Here is a 15,288-nt window from a genome sequence, read left to right as displayed (position 1 = left end):
CTCTGTCCCAGGATAAAGACGTATCATGTAGCACAAACGTCAAACCCGTGGCTTTAATCTGTAGTCCTTACAGCAGCAGATACAACCATTGTGCCTCTGTTCCCTCTCTGTTTACAGTCATGATTCTGCCATGTGTAATTGAATTAAACCCTCACTGTATGTCTTCGTTCACAGCAGATTATGTCCAACTGTGACAGGAAATAAAGCACAACATCTTCATTGTATTGTTTGTGCTGTTGAGCCCAGTGTGTCATACAATGTTCCTGTCAGTGCTGTGACCAGCGCTAAGCTACTTTCATTTATTTTTCTCTATTTTCTGCAATGATGTTGTGCTGCTGTCATCATGTGTCCATAATCTTCAGCAAACGGGGGAAGAAAAGGAAAACAAACACTGAACATACATCCTCCTCCCTCTGCCTGCCTGCCTCTGCCCTGAACATTGTTAGAAAGAACTAAACCCAGCAGATAAACATACATGTGCTAATATTTATTCACACAAGGCTGCAAAGAGGAAGCAGGGGATCATAAAGAGGGAGAAAAACACTTTATAAACAGAGATTGTTGTTCCTGGTGCTCCAAGAGTAAAAGTAATGTGTTTTTATGCATAACCAAGAGCAAAGTCAAGCCCATACACCTCAGACACTACACTATTGTTTATTAAATTACTGTAATGCTAATCATTCTCAGTGTTCTCCCATAGTTTGGTAGCTCTTGTGGCATTTTCCCAGATCCCAGTTGGCCAATATGTCACTGCTGTACAAAGTGCGTCCGACTTCAGAACATTGCTGGCGACTGTCTGAGCCCAGCCGGCCCAGCCCACACTTCAGTTAGTTAGTCCCAGAGATATGGCTGCAGGAAGTCATAAATCTAGTTTTGAAATGCTTTAAATGCCAAAAAATGTCAACAGTAGAATATTTGATTAGATGCAATCATGCTGTGAATTTTGGAAATAATTACATCAACACTATATTGCCAAAAGTATTCACTCACCCATCAAAATAATTGAAATCAGGTGTTCCAATCACTTCCATGTCCACAGGTGTATACAGTCAAGCACCTAGGCACGCAGACTGTTTCTACAAACATTTGTGAAAAAATGGATCGCTCTCAGGAGCTCAGTGAATTCCAGCGTGGTACTGTGATAGGATGCCACCTGTGCAACAAGTCCAGTGGTGAAATTTCCTCGCTCCTAAATATTCCACAGTCAACTGTCAGTGGTATTAGTGGAAGCGATTGGGAATGACAGCAACTCAGCCAAAAGTGGTAGGCCACGTAAACTGATGGAGCAGGGTCAGCAGATGCTGAGGTGCATAGTGTGCAGAGGTGGCCATCTTTCTGCAGATTCAACCGCTACAGACCTCCAAACTTCATGTGGCCTTCAGATTAGCTCAAGAACAGTACTAGAGAGCTTCATGGAATGGGTTTCCATGGCCGAGCAGCTGTATCCAAGCCATACATCAGCAAGTGCAATGTAGAGCATCGGATGCAGTGGTGTAAAGCACGCCACCACTGGACTCTGGAGCAGTGGAGACGCGTTCTCTGGAATGATGAATCGTGCTTCTCCATCTGCCAATCTGATGAACGAGTCTGGGTTTGGCTGTTACCAGGAGAACAGTACTTGTCTGACTGCATTGTGCCAAGTGTAAAGGTTGGTGGACCCGATAGAACACCTTAGTGATGAATTAGCACATGCTCTGAGAGCCAGGCCTTCTCGTCCAATATAATGATATTGTCGCTATATCCATAGAATTTTAAATTCTATTTTACTGTTTGTTTTTTAATCAGTTTGACACTTTTTAAAAATTCAATAATATGCCAAAATTCATGACTTAAGTATGATCAAGTACTAATATAAACAGGCAGTGTTTGATCATATCTGCAAAATGTTGAATTATGAATATAAATGTATGCAGGAGCTTTAAACATTTTCAAATAATGTCCCATCTTTTAAAGGGTGTTTACATATTGGACTATTTTTGAATTCATCTGGAGTGTATCCTTTTGTTTCACAGCATGATAAATGCCATTTCTGATGAAAGCAACATCACATAGTAAAATAAATCTTCCTCATTTGGTGTCATTTGGAGTGGGACTACATTCAGCTTAGAAATGTATAAGTATTTCAAAACATTGTAATTGTTTTAATGATTTATTTTATTTTGGACATTACTGACATTTTACTGGCTACTTCTCCCTCCTGGGCTGCACGGTGGCGTAGGGGTTAGCACTGTTGCTAGGTCCCTGGCTTGAGTCCCGGTCAAAGCCTTTCTGTGCAAAGTTTGCATGTTTTCCCCGTGCATGCGTGGGTTCTCTCTGGGTTCTCTGGCTTCCTCCCACCACCAAAAACATGCTCGTTAGGTTAATTGATCATTCTAAATTGAGTGTGGGTGTGAATGTGAGTGTGCCAATGACAGCTGGGATAGGCTCCAGCGACCCTGGACGGGATAAGCGGTATAGAAAATGGATGGATGGTTGGACTTCTGCCTCCTGTGTTCCTTCTGTGTTTGCACACTGCCCTGCAGTCTCATGCCCTTATATGGGCATATAAGGGTCATCTTTCTACTAATGCTAATTTTGAGAAATGTTCCGATTTCAAGCTCACAAGCATCTGTCATTCATCAACTTAAGAACACCAGTGTGAACTATATTTAGCAGTTTAAGAACATGTCATGAATCCCACATAGAAACTTGCATGTGAGCAAATTTGAGAAAAATTGTAGAGTGATGTTTGGGGATGGTGCGAAGTGAATTAGTGATGAGCAAACAACCTGATGCAACGCATTCTCATGATATTAAAGATGCAGGAAAAATACAAAAGTCAATGAGAAATACCGTCCTTCCTTTGGGGATAGATTTACTGTGCAGTAAATTGAGGGATTGTGAGAGTTGTTGCTATGGTAATGATGCGTTGTTAAACAGAGAATGTCATTGGAAGCAGTTGGAAGTTTTAACTGGAAACTTTGGTCTAAACTGGGTTTGTGGTCTCTCATCTAAAGGCGCTTAATCGTAAAAGTGCTTCTGAATTTGAAGGATTTTGGTGTCACCCCCCCATGTGTCACATAAAAAATAAAAAAATCAAACTTAATTTACCAAAGTTTCACTTTCTGTAGCCTGTTCTTGTAAGTGGCTAATGCTGCTCATGCTAATTTCTTTTCTTGCTTTTGTTTCCTTCTTTGTATTAAAGGTTAGTTGCATAAGAAAAATGCACTTTCCCTCTGCGTTCTGAGGATTATTTCTCTCTGCAGGTCTGTTCCAGATGCCGCATGTTTAGAAGCAGCAAATGGGAAAGCTTTCATGAAATGAGCAGAGGTTTAATCGCTTTTGTGTAATATCCATCGGCACTTAAGAGGGGGGGAAATGTTTATTTATATGAAAATGTCATAGCTGCTGTTCTATATTGCTGCCGTCTTTCAGAGGTGTAAATTGTGTTGTCATTGAATGGGGAAGCAGGCTGCATCATCACTTGCTTATCTGCTGCAGTTGTTTTCTTTCCTCCAGCAGAGCCAAAGGGGATGCTGGGCCTATCAGTCTGTTGTGCTGTCACACACTGTCTATCCTTTCTCAAAGGACTGCAAACACACAAAAAGAGGGAGACAGAGAAGCGTCCTAATGCCCCACCATACACAGACACAAAGAGCCAACAGAGGATAGACATCACATCAGCACTGAGGTGGTAAATCGCCCTTCAGAAGCCTTCCTCCAGGGAGTCAGCAGTTCAGCCTTTATCGAACCGCTATCTGATTACTAAAAGGCTGTCCACGGTTATAAATGAACCCACAACATGTGTGTGGTATTGGTAAAGGCCGGGGCCTTGGGAGTAAAAGCCATTATAAGCTCCTGTGAATCAGTTTAGGCCAGGCAGGCAGTCAGAGCGCAGCTGCCACTTGCCAGTCAGTTCATTACGGCTGTTATTGTAGTCGGAGGAAGTGATACCTGCGTGTGAGAGGAGTGGACTGCAGCTCCAGCAAACTGAAAGCTATGGATTAAAGCGGCTCACAAGCACCGCTCAAGAGAGAGAGAGCGGCAGCAAAGGAGCTGGTGTTCCTGGGTTGAAATAATAACAAAAGAGAAGATGTTTCAATGGATGCTTGAACTTTGTAATTGCACGTGGGCGAGACAATTTGGAGCCTATTCCTGGTGTGCGGCATCAAACCAAGCAAAGACCGGGAAACAGCATATTAAAGCTAGAGAGAGGAGGGTGAAAAGGTATGATACACTGAAAGTGAAGGGGGCATATTATGCAAAAATCACTTTTTCAGGCTTTTCTAACAAAAAAAAGTGCCACTGGTCTGTCCACAGTCCCCTCAAGTACTAGAAAAATCCATTCCCTTCCACCTTCTCTTTCTCCACCTTTCAGAAAATGTGTCTCAGATTTTCCCCTCATGACCTCATATGGGGAGTTAGCACTGCCACCAGGTTTGGTTGGCCCTCCCTGCTTGGAAGAAAGTTCCGCCCTCCTCTCCTGATCTTCCTCTCAGCTGCCAGCTGAGATGCTGGATAACTCAGTGGGTTACCCTGCTGACCAAGGCTATCATAGTTAACTACAGCTAAGTATAACTAAAACTAAAAGGAAAAACCCTTTTAGTTAACTGACACTAAATAAAAAATGAGCTTTATGAGAAAAAACGAAAACTAAAACTAAATTCTGTGCTGGCAAAACTAACTGAAATGAAATAAAATTAGAGACAAAATCTCCTTAGTCTTAGTCTTTGACAGCAGCAGACTGTCTGACATGAACACCCAGGCCTGGAGAGAGTGAAGCGGCCTGATTTGATTGCAGGAGACTTCACACAATGGTAAATTTTAGGTCTTGAGTTGTAAACAAACATAAAAATTGTGTGAGAATAAACCACAACTTTCACAGCATTTTTTTTTTTTTTTAGTTTTCTTTGCACATGTTGGACCCACTGGATCCTCCAAACTTTGAAGAATGGTGGATCATGCATGAGGGGATTTCTGCATGTTCCTTGGTCTGTTGGTGGACTCAGACTGGCCTTTGGAGGCCTGGGGCTTGAGCACAGCCTGAGCGTTTCTGTTTTTCTGTTGTGTGTTACTTTTGTTACGGGGCCGTGGCCGGAGCTGACCCTGACATGTTTGCTGCTCTGAATCTGAGACTGAGTCTAATGTTCTTGATTTGAAGTGTTCCTCACTCCCTGTTTGGCATCAGTAGATCTCCTTTTAGGTGGCGTACTGACGGCTTCTTCCTCGTTGTGAACCTGATCCTTGTAATCAAGAAAAGCTTCAATGGCAAGGAGCTCAGAGGTCTGCCTTTCCAGCAGATCCATGCAGGATAACATGCCAGTACTGACTCCGGTAGAAGTGCTCAGATTGTCCTTGGCTCTTGGTTCTGATTTAGAGCTGATGTGGCTCAGTTTGGTTTTGAACTGGTCCAAGAATGTCTGCACTGCAGTGACTTGATTTTGGCAGTTTTCAGCACGGTCCTGAATCTCCTTCTGTTGCTCCTCTAAGCTGCTCTGCAGCAGGGCGTAATCTTGCTCCTGTTGTAAATCTGCTTCTTTAAACTCCTCCATTTCTGATCTGATCCTTCTGATTTCACCTCTTTCAGCCTCAATACTACTGTTTTGCACACTTAGAAATGTACGCATAACGGAGACCTGGTAATCATCATTGATTAATTTGTTGGCCATCAGGTCTAAGTCGTCCTCTCCTGTCACAGTCTGCATTATCTCAAAGAAATCTTCAAGAGCGTCCAGGGATTCTTCTCCTTGGTGCAGCCTGATCTGCTCATTCATCTCCTTCTGAGACAGCCTCTTCACTGTTTCTTGTTCGTCCTCCTGCAGGAACTCAGTCATCAAAAGCTCCTTTTTGCCGAGTAAACTTGCAGTGATGGTGGACAAGTCCTCGATTTCAGCGTTTTTTCGGTTCAGTTCACTCTTCCCATGGTTCTTCAGCGTGTTCATCTTGGATGTTATCTTCTTATTTGCGTCATAAGTGTCATTAGCCTTGTGCAAACATTCATTTTTCCTCTTGAAGTCTTTCTTTCGTTCCTTCTCACAACTTTCTTTTTCTTTATAGAAATGGGCACGCTCTGTTTGAAGCGTTTGCACATCCTCTTCCAGGCTTTGCTTGTTTCTTTGCACCTCACATTGGAGGACCAAAGCCCTGTTCAGATGGCTCTCATAAATGGCCAAGAGCTTTTCCTGCTGACCCAAGGACCTTCTCTCACAAGCTTGGACCTCCTCTTTTCTCCTATCTACCAGTTTCAGCTCATCATTTCTTATCACCATCTGGATTTCCTCAATAGAGCTCTTCTTCTTCATCTTCTCAGCACAAAGCAGGTCAATCTGCTCTGCTTCAGCATGAAGTCCATGGATGTCCTCCAGGTCTGAGGGTGACTGGCTCTTGTGTGCGTCCCGACTCGCTTTGAGCACCGTGATCTCGCTCAGCAGCCTCGCAACCTCCTGGTGGTGTTTGTGGCCGTCCTCCGTCTCCTTCCGTTTCAGGTGCGTAGTATCTTTGTCTGAGATTCTGATCAGCCTCCTAAGCTCGGCTAACTCCTGTTTCTCCTCCTCAGTCTCACTGAAGGAGGTGGGGCTGGTGCTGTTTCGACGCATGGTTCCTGTTAGGAGATTAAAGTTGAAAACGTTTTAGAGCGTAATCACAAATGGATGTTGGTCCGTCAGTTCAGTCCAAACCTCATAGGCTAGGGGTGAGCGGAGCACAAACCAAGGTCATTTTCATACCTGATTATCTGGGGGACTTGGGTCAGTTTGGGGGCCCCAATTACAACACTGTTGCACCCTCCTGTGGTACTTTTCACAAATCAAAATCATGAGTTTTAAAAGTCAAAATCATGAGTTTGAATGTTGAACTGTGAGTCAAAAAGGTCAGATTACAGGATTGAAAGTTTAAGTTAGGTCAAAATATGAGATTAAAGTTAAAATAGCAAATCTAAAAGGTTAAAATCTGGGATTAAAAGTTAAAGTTATGAGTTGAAAAAGGAATAAATGTGAAACAAAATTCAAAATTAGAGTTTTAAAGGTCATAATATGACATAAAATTTAAATTTTGGAATCTGAAAGTTCCAAAAAATAGACATGATGCAAAAATTACAAGATTTAAAGGTTTCAATATGAGATAAAAGTCAAAATCATGAGTTTAGAAGGTCAGAATATAAATTTGAATGATTACTTGTGATTCTTAGAGGTCAAATTACGTGAAATGTGAAAATTTGAGATTAAAATCTAAATCATGAGTTGAAAAGGTCAAAATATGAGGTTAAATTTTTAATTTTGAGTCTGAAAGGGTAAAATTTTAGGATGAAAAGTCAAAGATACGAGATAAGACAATCAAAAAAAGAGATAAAAAATGTCTAAATCATGAATTTCAAAGGTCAAAATATGAGATAAAAGTCTCAATGATTCATTTTGAAGGTCTAACTATTATATTAAATGTTAAATTGTGCATCTAAAAGGTTAAATTACGGGATTAAAAGTCAAAGATATGAGTTTAACAAGTCAAAATGTGACATGAAATTTACTATTTAGAATGTAAAAGTCCTAAATAATAGGCATAATGCAAAAATTACAAGATTTAAAAGGTTTCAATGTGAGATTAAAGTCAAAATTATAAGTTTAAAAGCTCAAAATATAAGTTTAAATGATTACTTGTGAGTCTTACAGGTCAAATTACAGGATAATGTGAAATATAATCAATATAATCAGTGTAGCTCAAATATTTTAAGATTACTGAGCCAAATTCAAAAAGTGTTGTGCACCACTCTCTCCTACAGGTAATGAAGAATGAAATGAGGTTACCTTGATTATTGCTGAAATGGACTGTAAGTCTGCTCCTCAAGTTCAAGTTCAAATATGCTTTCATGGCATGAATGGTTTAAACCTTTGTTGCCAAAGCAGAGTACATCAAAAAACAAATAATAATAAGTTTAAAACAAACATGTGTGATAATGTCATGGACTTTAAAAAGTTTAAATGTAAGCAAATATGGGGTGCACTGGCCAAAGACTGCATTTTGCTGGACTGTTGCTAGGCAACACAAGCATTCTCCTAACAGGGCTGCTGTGACACGCACTCTGGGAGTAATGGTCAGCAACCCAGTAGATGTAGCAGGTAGCTAACAGCTAGCTGGTTTTAACATGTTTACCCTAAAGTTCACAGAAACCACCAACTAACATGGTCACAAGTTAAACCGCAACACTGGCAGAGCTTTGAGAGCTCCTCTTGTTCATAGCCTGAGTCTGTTAATTTCTGCATCTTGTGAATGGTGCCAAACTTTTATAAAGTGCTCATATGTCAAAATCTTGCTTCTCCAAGTCAACCCAAGTAGAATCTTGAATGCAAAGTGTGAAGGTAACATCTTTTTTACTCACACAGCAGGCTGTGACATAATGATGACAGGATTGGTCAAAAGAATGTGGTTTGTGGTTAAATTAGTTGAGAAACTTTTTGAACCATGGTTGAATTTTATTTTAAAAACAATAGTGTAAATCTCAGTTGCAGATAGACCCTGTTTCATTTGGAACATTTTATTTACCCAGGGGACTTTGCAGGTCTATAAAGAGAAGGATTTTTGGGATGAAAGAGAATTCTGACTGCAAGCTACGTCTCTCATCTTTTGATTTCACAAAGAGCCTTGGGCATCCTGACCCTGGTTGAAGTTCTATGATGGAATTCAAAGCTTATGCAGGATTGATAACACTGTGCAACATGAAATGTATCTTATGAGAGGATCTGGTTGTTGGTAAGCTGTAGAATCTAGATTATTTTTTATATAATTTCTTGTCAAATTCAAGCGCACAGCTCTACATACAGACAATTATAGAGGACCTAATATGGAGCTACGTGGTACTCCACAGGATAAATCTGGCCCAGTTATGCATGATGGCTGCCATGTGTCCCTTGAGTTGGTTTGGTGCATCGACTCTGGACATCCTCATAAATGAACACAGTGTGGACGCAAGATGTATGATGCACGGGACCAGCCGACAGATGGGGTGTGGACCAGTCAGCAGTCGTTCTTATCTTATTCTTATCGTCGCCCCCTTGGGGCTCGCTGCAGTATAGGCAAGAGGGACCGAATTCACTGCTAATGGTTAAAAATAAGGTACATTTCAAAGGTAATTAAACATTTTTAAATAGATCTTATTGACTTTTTTAACAATCTGGCCCCCACAATGTCTGCCAAGAAAAAAATCTGGCCCTTGTGCAAATGTAGTTGGTGATCCTTGCTCTGCAGAACGAATGGGTACAAATTCCCAAAGAAACACTCCGACTTAAAAAAGTCGACGCATTGTCGCTTTGAGACTTATCTTAATTTCCACTTGAGTCAAGAGTACCTGAATGCAGTCGACAAGTCTTCAACACAGTAGACAAAGACTGTGCACGCTTTTGGAATAAAAAGCTCAAATGACGAGATTGCATGGATTTTAATGAATCATTTATAATAAATAATCCATGTTAAAATATTAACTGATAGTGAAACATGAAAGCGGAGTCTGCGTTCTTGTATTTTCTCAGTTAAATGAAAAGATGTCCTCGATGATTTAAAATAAAATCATTTTGTATAGAATATAGATTCATATATGTAAAGATATTTTTAATATTGTATTTATATATTTATATATACGTATTCATCTGATCGTTTGAGACTCCTTTTCTCCTGTATTGAATGACGTTGCAGACTTGCCTCTGGCAACATGGTGGCGACATCAGCGTCCAGCCAGCCAGTATCCCATTGTCTCTGCAAAGTGATACTTCAATTTCAATCATAAATTGATTTATTCAAATTATCAATGTTATGTAATCGCTGTGCTTGTTAGTCTGAAAAGGCACATATTTTTCGTCTACTTGTATTTCCTTCCTTCCTTGCCTCAGTTAATATTGCGGTGACACACGGAGAAAACAACGAAGAAGACGTTTAGTTCAAGTGACTTCTGGTATTAGAAGATGAGATATGGCGGCACTCGTCCGACTTCCGGTATGAAGTAGAGGTCCTCGGCTGCATCCAGGTCCCTCTCACTTAGGTCGTTTTCACACCTGATAGTCCTGGGGACTCGGTCCATTTTGGAATGGAAATTGCAACATTGCTGCACTTTCCTTTGGTTTGGTTCACATTCACATTACGCTTGGACAAACAGACCAAACCGTCTGAACACCTACAATCTTTGCCCATTAGGGGCGCTGTCGTCACAAACAAAAGGCGACCAAGAAGAAAAGCAGGCGTAGATGAATATGAAACTGGAAATTCATCTCCTTCCGTCGGTCTTTTCTTCCACATGAACAATGATAAAACACAAAATTCATGCTGTCTTGGGGCTTCTGCTCTTGCGTTGGGGCATCATGAGCAGCCAGCAAGGCGGTGAGCTGTCCAGCATGTCGTTCTTAACATGAGACGAATAAATCAGCACTGAGTACGATGGGTTGCTATGGCTACACAGATGCCAAGCGAGGTACCGACATGTATTTGAGTGTGTTAAATCACATTTAAATCTGTATATCATTACGCTTATGCCACTTCCTGCCTTTGGTCCACAAGTTGGTCCGCTTTGCTTTCACAGCTCAAATGAACTGCACCAGGGTTCATTTGGAAGTGGACCGAGACCCCCTGTTTTCAAGCGGAGTCCGTTTGTTTGGTCTGCACCAGAGTTCGTTTGAACCACCACTCCAAACGAACCGGACTATCCAGGAAAACGGACCAGAGTTTGTTTAAAGTGGACCAAACAGGTCTGGTGTGAATGCGCCCTTAAGTTCCTCTTACTCAGTTCTAAAACGCGTCTGCAGGCGTTTGCATCAATAAATTGAATTCATTTGCTTTATAAATCTGTTAGATCTGCTGAGTGTTTGCTCTGAAAACACTTTAATGACACCAATAAATTATTTGTCACTCCTCAGACAGCTGGCTCATCCTTCATCATGGACTTGACTAGAATTTATTATGATATTTTTTTTTGGTCAAAAATGAGCAGGACCTCGCCCTCAACCATGGAGTCTGCAATCCATGTCTGTGCACAGAAGATCTTCTTTACAAGTGGCGAACATTGCCTCTGATTTGTGTTCTCTTCTGTGGCAGCCTGGGTGAATATTTTCAGACAAAGACTGTGCGTGGGCTAACCTCGGTGCTGTTGATCAGTCTCTGAGATTTGTTTCCTCATCCATGATGGGCTGGCCCCCCCTCATGACCCCTTTCAGCTGCACTGAACCCACATGCTGCGTTACCCAGCTGATTAATTAAAGCCATCCATGATTCATCAATGGAACACTGGGCTGTAATTGTTGTTTTGTGGGGAGTAACAAATAAGTGTGGAGCTACATGGGCGCAAGAAGTATGTTAGCTTATTACAAGCTGTTGAGAGCAGGAGGAATCAATGCTCCGGGAGAAGACTTTTTTCTTGTTTCATGTTGGGCCGCTTAAAGGCAGCCTGGTTTAATGCAACGCTATGGAATGAGCCGGCTATGCGGCAATAAAGCAGGAGCACAATGGTAGCGAAACAAAACTAATTACAGTGACAAGTGAGGCAGGCACCAGGTTTGTCAACAGAGGGGGAGGATGCTACATCTCCCAAAGGAAAGACCCTTTGGGACGGCTGACGGATACTCTAATTTTCTTTTCTGTGAGGAGCTCTGAGGTGGCCGAGACACGAGGCATGCCAGACAAATTGTCTGTGACGACTTGATTGAACAAATCATGAACGTTGCGCGAGCTGGCAAAATTGGATTCAGCTGACAGATACAGTCACCTGTGCGGACGCCACTCTGCTGTCTGGCCCCGGACTCTCATGTGTAATTAATGAACAATGTCGCTAATTACTCTTCAGCTGACAGACAGATAAAGAAAACAAGCGAGCCGGGGTCAAGTGGTCGAATAACTGTGATTTTGAGGAGGCACTGTGTTGTCTCTTGTGAGAGAAAAACAGGGAGTCACATCCTGAGAAATCCCTGCAGATTGGCTTCATTGATCCGCCTGTTAGAATAATTAATTATGTGATTACTTCTGCAGTAAACAGCCCGTCTTAGATCTGTGTTTTTCTGTCATTTTCTATCATCATGAGTAAGAGTTCCCTCTCTGTGTGGACACACATGCTCTTTGACATTTTAGATTCATCTTTTTAAATTTACAACTTGACCTCTGCTAAGAAAAGTTTATTTCCAAATGCTTTCAGGTGAACAGCCGGTGTTTCTCGCTCCACAGCGCAGAGACCGCATTTTCTAACCATCAGACCTGACCTTTAAAATCACCTGGTGGCCAGGCCAAAATGTTAAAATGCTTCCCCCAAATAAAAATGACTCCATTCAGCATAAGCACACTTCTACAACTATCAAAATATGCTGTCTCGTACAAGAAGGCACATCCCAATGAATGCTGATACAGTTTAAATGTCAGAAACCTACATGTGACTCAACCAAGGGAAGTTTTATAAGGTGTGAAAGGCTCAAAACTTGATCCTGACCTTAGAAAAACAGATGAGAAAGTCCCAGCTTTTCCTCTATTTGGATACTCTATCTTAAAAATTCCTTTTCAGCAGATACAGTTTACTTTTCTGTCATTTTATGCCCAACAGATATCTTCTGGTATTAGAACCAAATGAATTATTTCTTGAATTGCTTCCTTCTTGTCCCAGCAAAAGTTAGAACCCCGGGGTGCATTTGTTTGATTGCTGCTATCTTGCCCCAAATTCCAAATATTCTGCCTGCACTGCATTCTGGGTGCTTTGCTCTGGCCTAACCACCACTATGTTGTAGCCTGATGCTCCAGTCTATGCATTTTTTTCTCATAAATCTACACTCAATACCCCATCGTGACTCAATGAAAAAAAAGGGATGTAGCAGCAAATCTTAGTTAGGGATGCAAAGGGGAAAAGTGGGTGGAGATAATGGTGCAAGGGGTTAAAAAGTGGCAAAAATTGGTTAAAAGTAGCAATAAAGGCTAAAGATTGGGGGTTAAAACAATGAATATGGGTTAGAAGAAGTGGAAAAAAAAGAGAAACATGGCAGAAAAATGGTAAAAAGCAGTTAACAAGTGGTAAACATGGTATAAAAGTAGCAAAACAATGAGTTAGAGGGCAAAAATGAGTGGCTCAACTAGCGAATATGGCCTATGAGAGGAAATAATAATTTGTGGAGAAATGGTGAAAGTGGTCAAAGAGTGGCAAAAATGGGTAACGGAGGAAACAATTGGTTAAAAGGGCCAAAAATGAGTGGTTTAAGTAGTGAATATTGGCTAAAAGAAGAAAGAAAGGGAAATAGTATGCAGGAAAATTGAGAAAGGGGTTAAAAGGTGGCAAACAAAGGGTTGAAAGTAAAAAAAAAAGCAAGTTAGATGTGGCAAGAATGGGTAGCTCAAGTCTTGAATATGGCTTATGAAAGGACAAAAAGCCAAAAATGGTTGAAAATGGTGAAAAGTGGTCAAAGAGTGGAAAAATGGGTTAGAAGTAGCAAAAAATGGGTTAATAGTGGCAAAAGAGAGTGGCTCAACTTGTGAATATGGCCTATGAGAGGAAATAAGGGCAGAAATTGTGGAGAAATGGTGAAAAATGGTCAAGGACTGGCAAAAATGGGTAATAATGGAGGAAACAATTGGTTAAAAGGGCCAAAAATTGTGGTGTTTATTTTGTATTGAATATTTTACTTTGTGGTACTTCCGGTTTCCGGAGCTGGTTGCTGGCTGCTAACTTGACTCTGTTTCTCCTGAGGCGTTCACCCTGCCCCCCTGGTGCTGTGGAGAGGCACACCTGCAGCGAATCCTCTAATCACACCTGCTATTTAAGACTGGCTGCAGCTCTCTACAGCGCCTGAGTCTTGTCTACATTACCTCACGGTAAACGTCGTCTCCGGGCTCCTTCTCGTGATCCTTCAGAGAAGTTCTTTGTGCTTTTGATGATTCCAGTGATCTCTAGTGTTTGCATTTTTGTGTACATTGTCGCTAACGTGCCTCTCCTCCTTTTTTCCAGTGCCTCCTGCTCAATTCACCACAGCCAGCTCCAGCACTCCCTCACTCCCTCCTGGACTCTTGGAATCCCCTTCCCTGGTGCACTTATCCTCACAATAAAACTGTTAAAACTGCTTCCGTCTCCGCACCTGAGTTCAACCCTTACACAAAACATCACAAAAAATGAATGGTTTAAGTAGTGAATATTGGCTAGAAGAAGAAATAAAGGGTAATAGTATGCAGGAAAATTGAGAAAGGGGTTGAAAGGTGGAAAACAAAGGGTTAGAAGTGAAAGAAGCCAGTTAGAAGTGGCAAAAATGGGTAGCTCAAGTAGTGAATATGGCTTAAGAGAGGAAAAAGGGCAAAAATGGTGGGAAAATGGTGAAGAGTGGTCAAAGAGTGGCAAAATGGGTTAGAAGTGCAAAAATGTGTGGCTCAAGTAGTGATTATTGCTTACCAGAGGAAATAAAGGGCAAAAACTGGTGGAAAAATGGTGAAAAGTAGTCAAAGAGTGGCAAAAATGGGTAATATAGGAGGAAATAATTGGTCAAAAGTGGCAATGAGGGCCAAAAGTCAGTAGTTTAAGTTGTGAATATGAGCTAAGAGAAGAAATAAAGGGCAATAGTAGCCAGGAAATGGAGAAGGGGTTAAAAGGTGGCAAACAAAGGGTTAAAAATGAAAAAAGCGATTTAGAAGTGGCAAAAATGTGCGGCTCAAGTAGTGAATTTTGCTTACGAGAGAAAGAAAGGGCAATAATGGTTGAGAAAATGGTGAAAAGTGGCCAAAGAGTGCTAAAAATGGATTATAAGAGGAAACAATTGGTTCAAGTGGCAATGAGGGCCAAAAATCAGTGGTTTAAGTTGTGAATTTGAGCTAAGAGATGAAATAAAGGGCAAAAGTGGGAAGTAAAAATAGGGAAAGGGGTTAAAAGGTTGGAAACAAAGGGTTAAGAAAGAGAAAGGTAGATTAGGAGTGGCAAAAATGGTTGGCTGAAGTAGTAAATATGGCTTAAGAGAGGAAGAAAGGGCAAAAATGGGTGGAAAAATGGTGAAAAGTGGTCAAAGAGAGGCAAAAATGGGTTTTTAAAAGAAACAATTGGTTAAAAGTGTCAATGAGGGCCAAAATTCAGTTGTTTAAGTCGTGAATATGGGCTAAGAGAGGAAATAAAGGGCAATAGCAGGCAGGAAAAATGCAGAAAGGGGTTAAAGGTGGCAAACAAAGGGTTAAAAGTTTAAAAAGCAGGTTAGAAGTGGCAAAAATGGGTTATAAGAGGAAAGAAAATGATTTAAAGTGGCAATGAGGGCCAAAAGTCAGTAGCTAAAGTAGTGAAAACGGGTTAGGAGAATTGGGAAAAAAGTAGAAGATGGCAGTAGAAATGGTGAA

Source organism: Cheilinus undulatus, linkage group 19 (assembly GCF_018320785.1).
Source record: "Cheilinus undulatus linkage group 19, ASM1832078v1, whole genome shotgun sequence".
Classification (NCBI taxonomy): domain Eukaryota; kingdom Metazoa; phylum Chordata; class Actinopteri; order Labriformes; family Labridae; genus Cheilinus; species Cheilinus undulatus.
The sequence above is the reverse complement of the archived record's forward strand: the minus strand, read 5'-3'. Positions refer to the sequence as shown.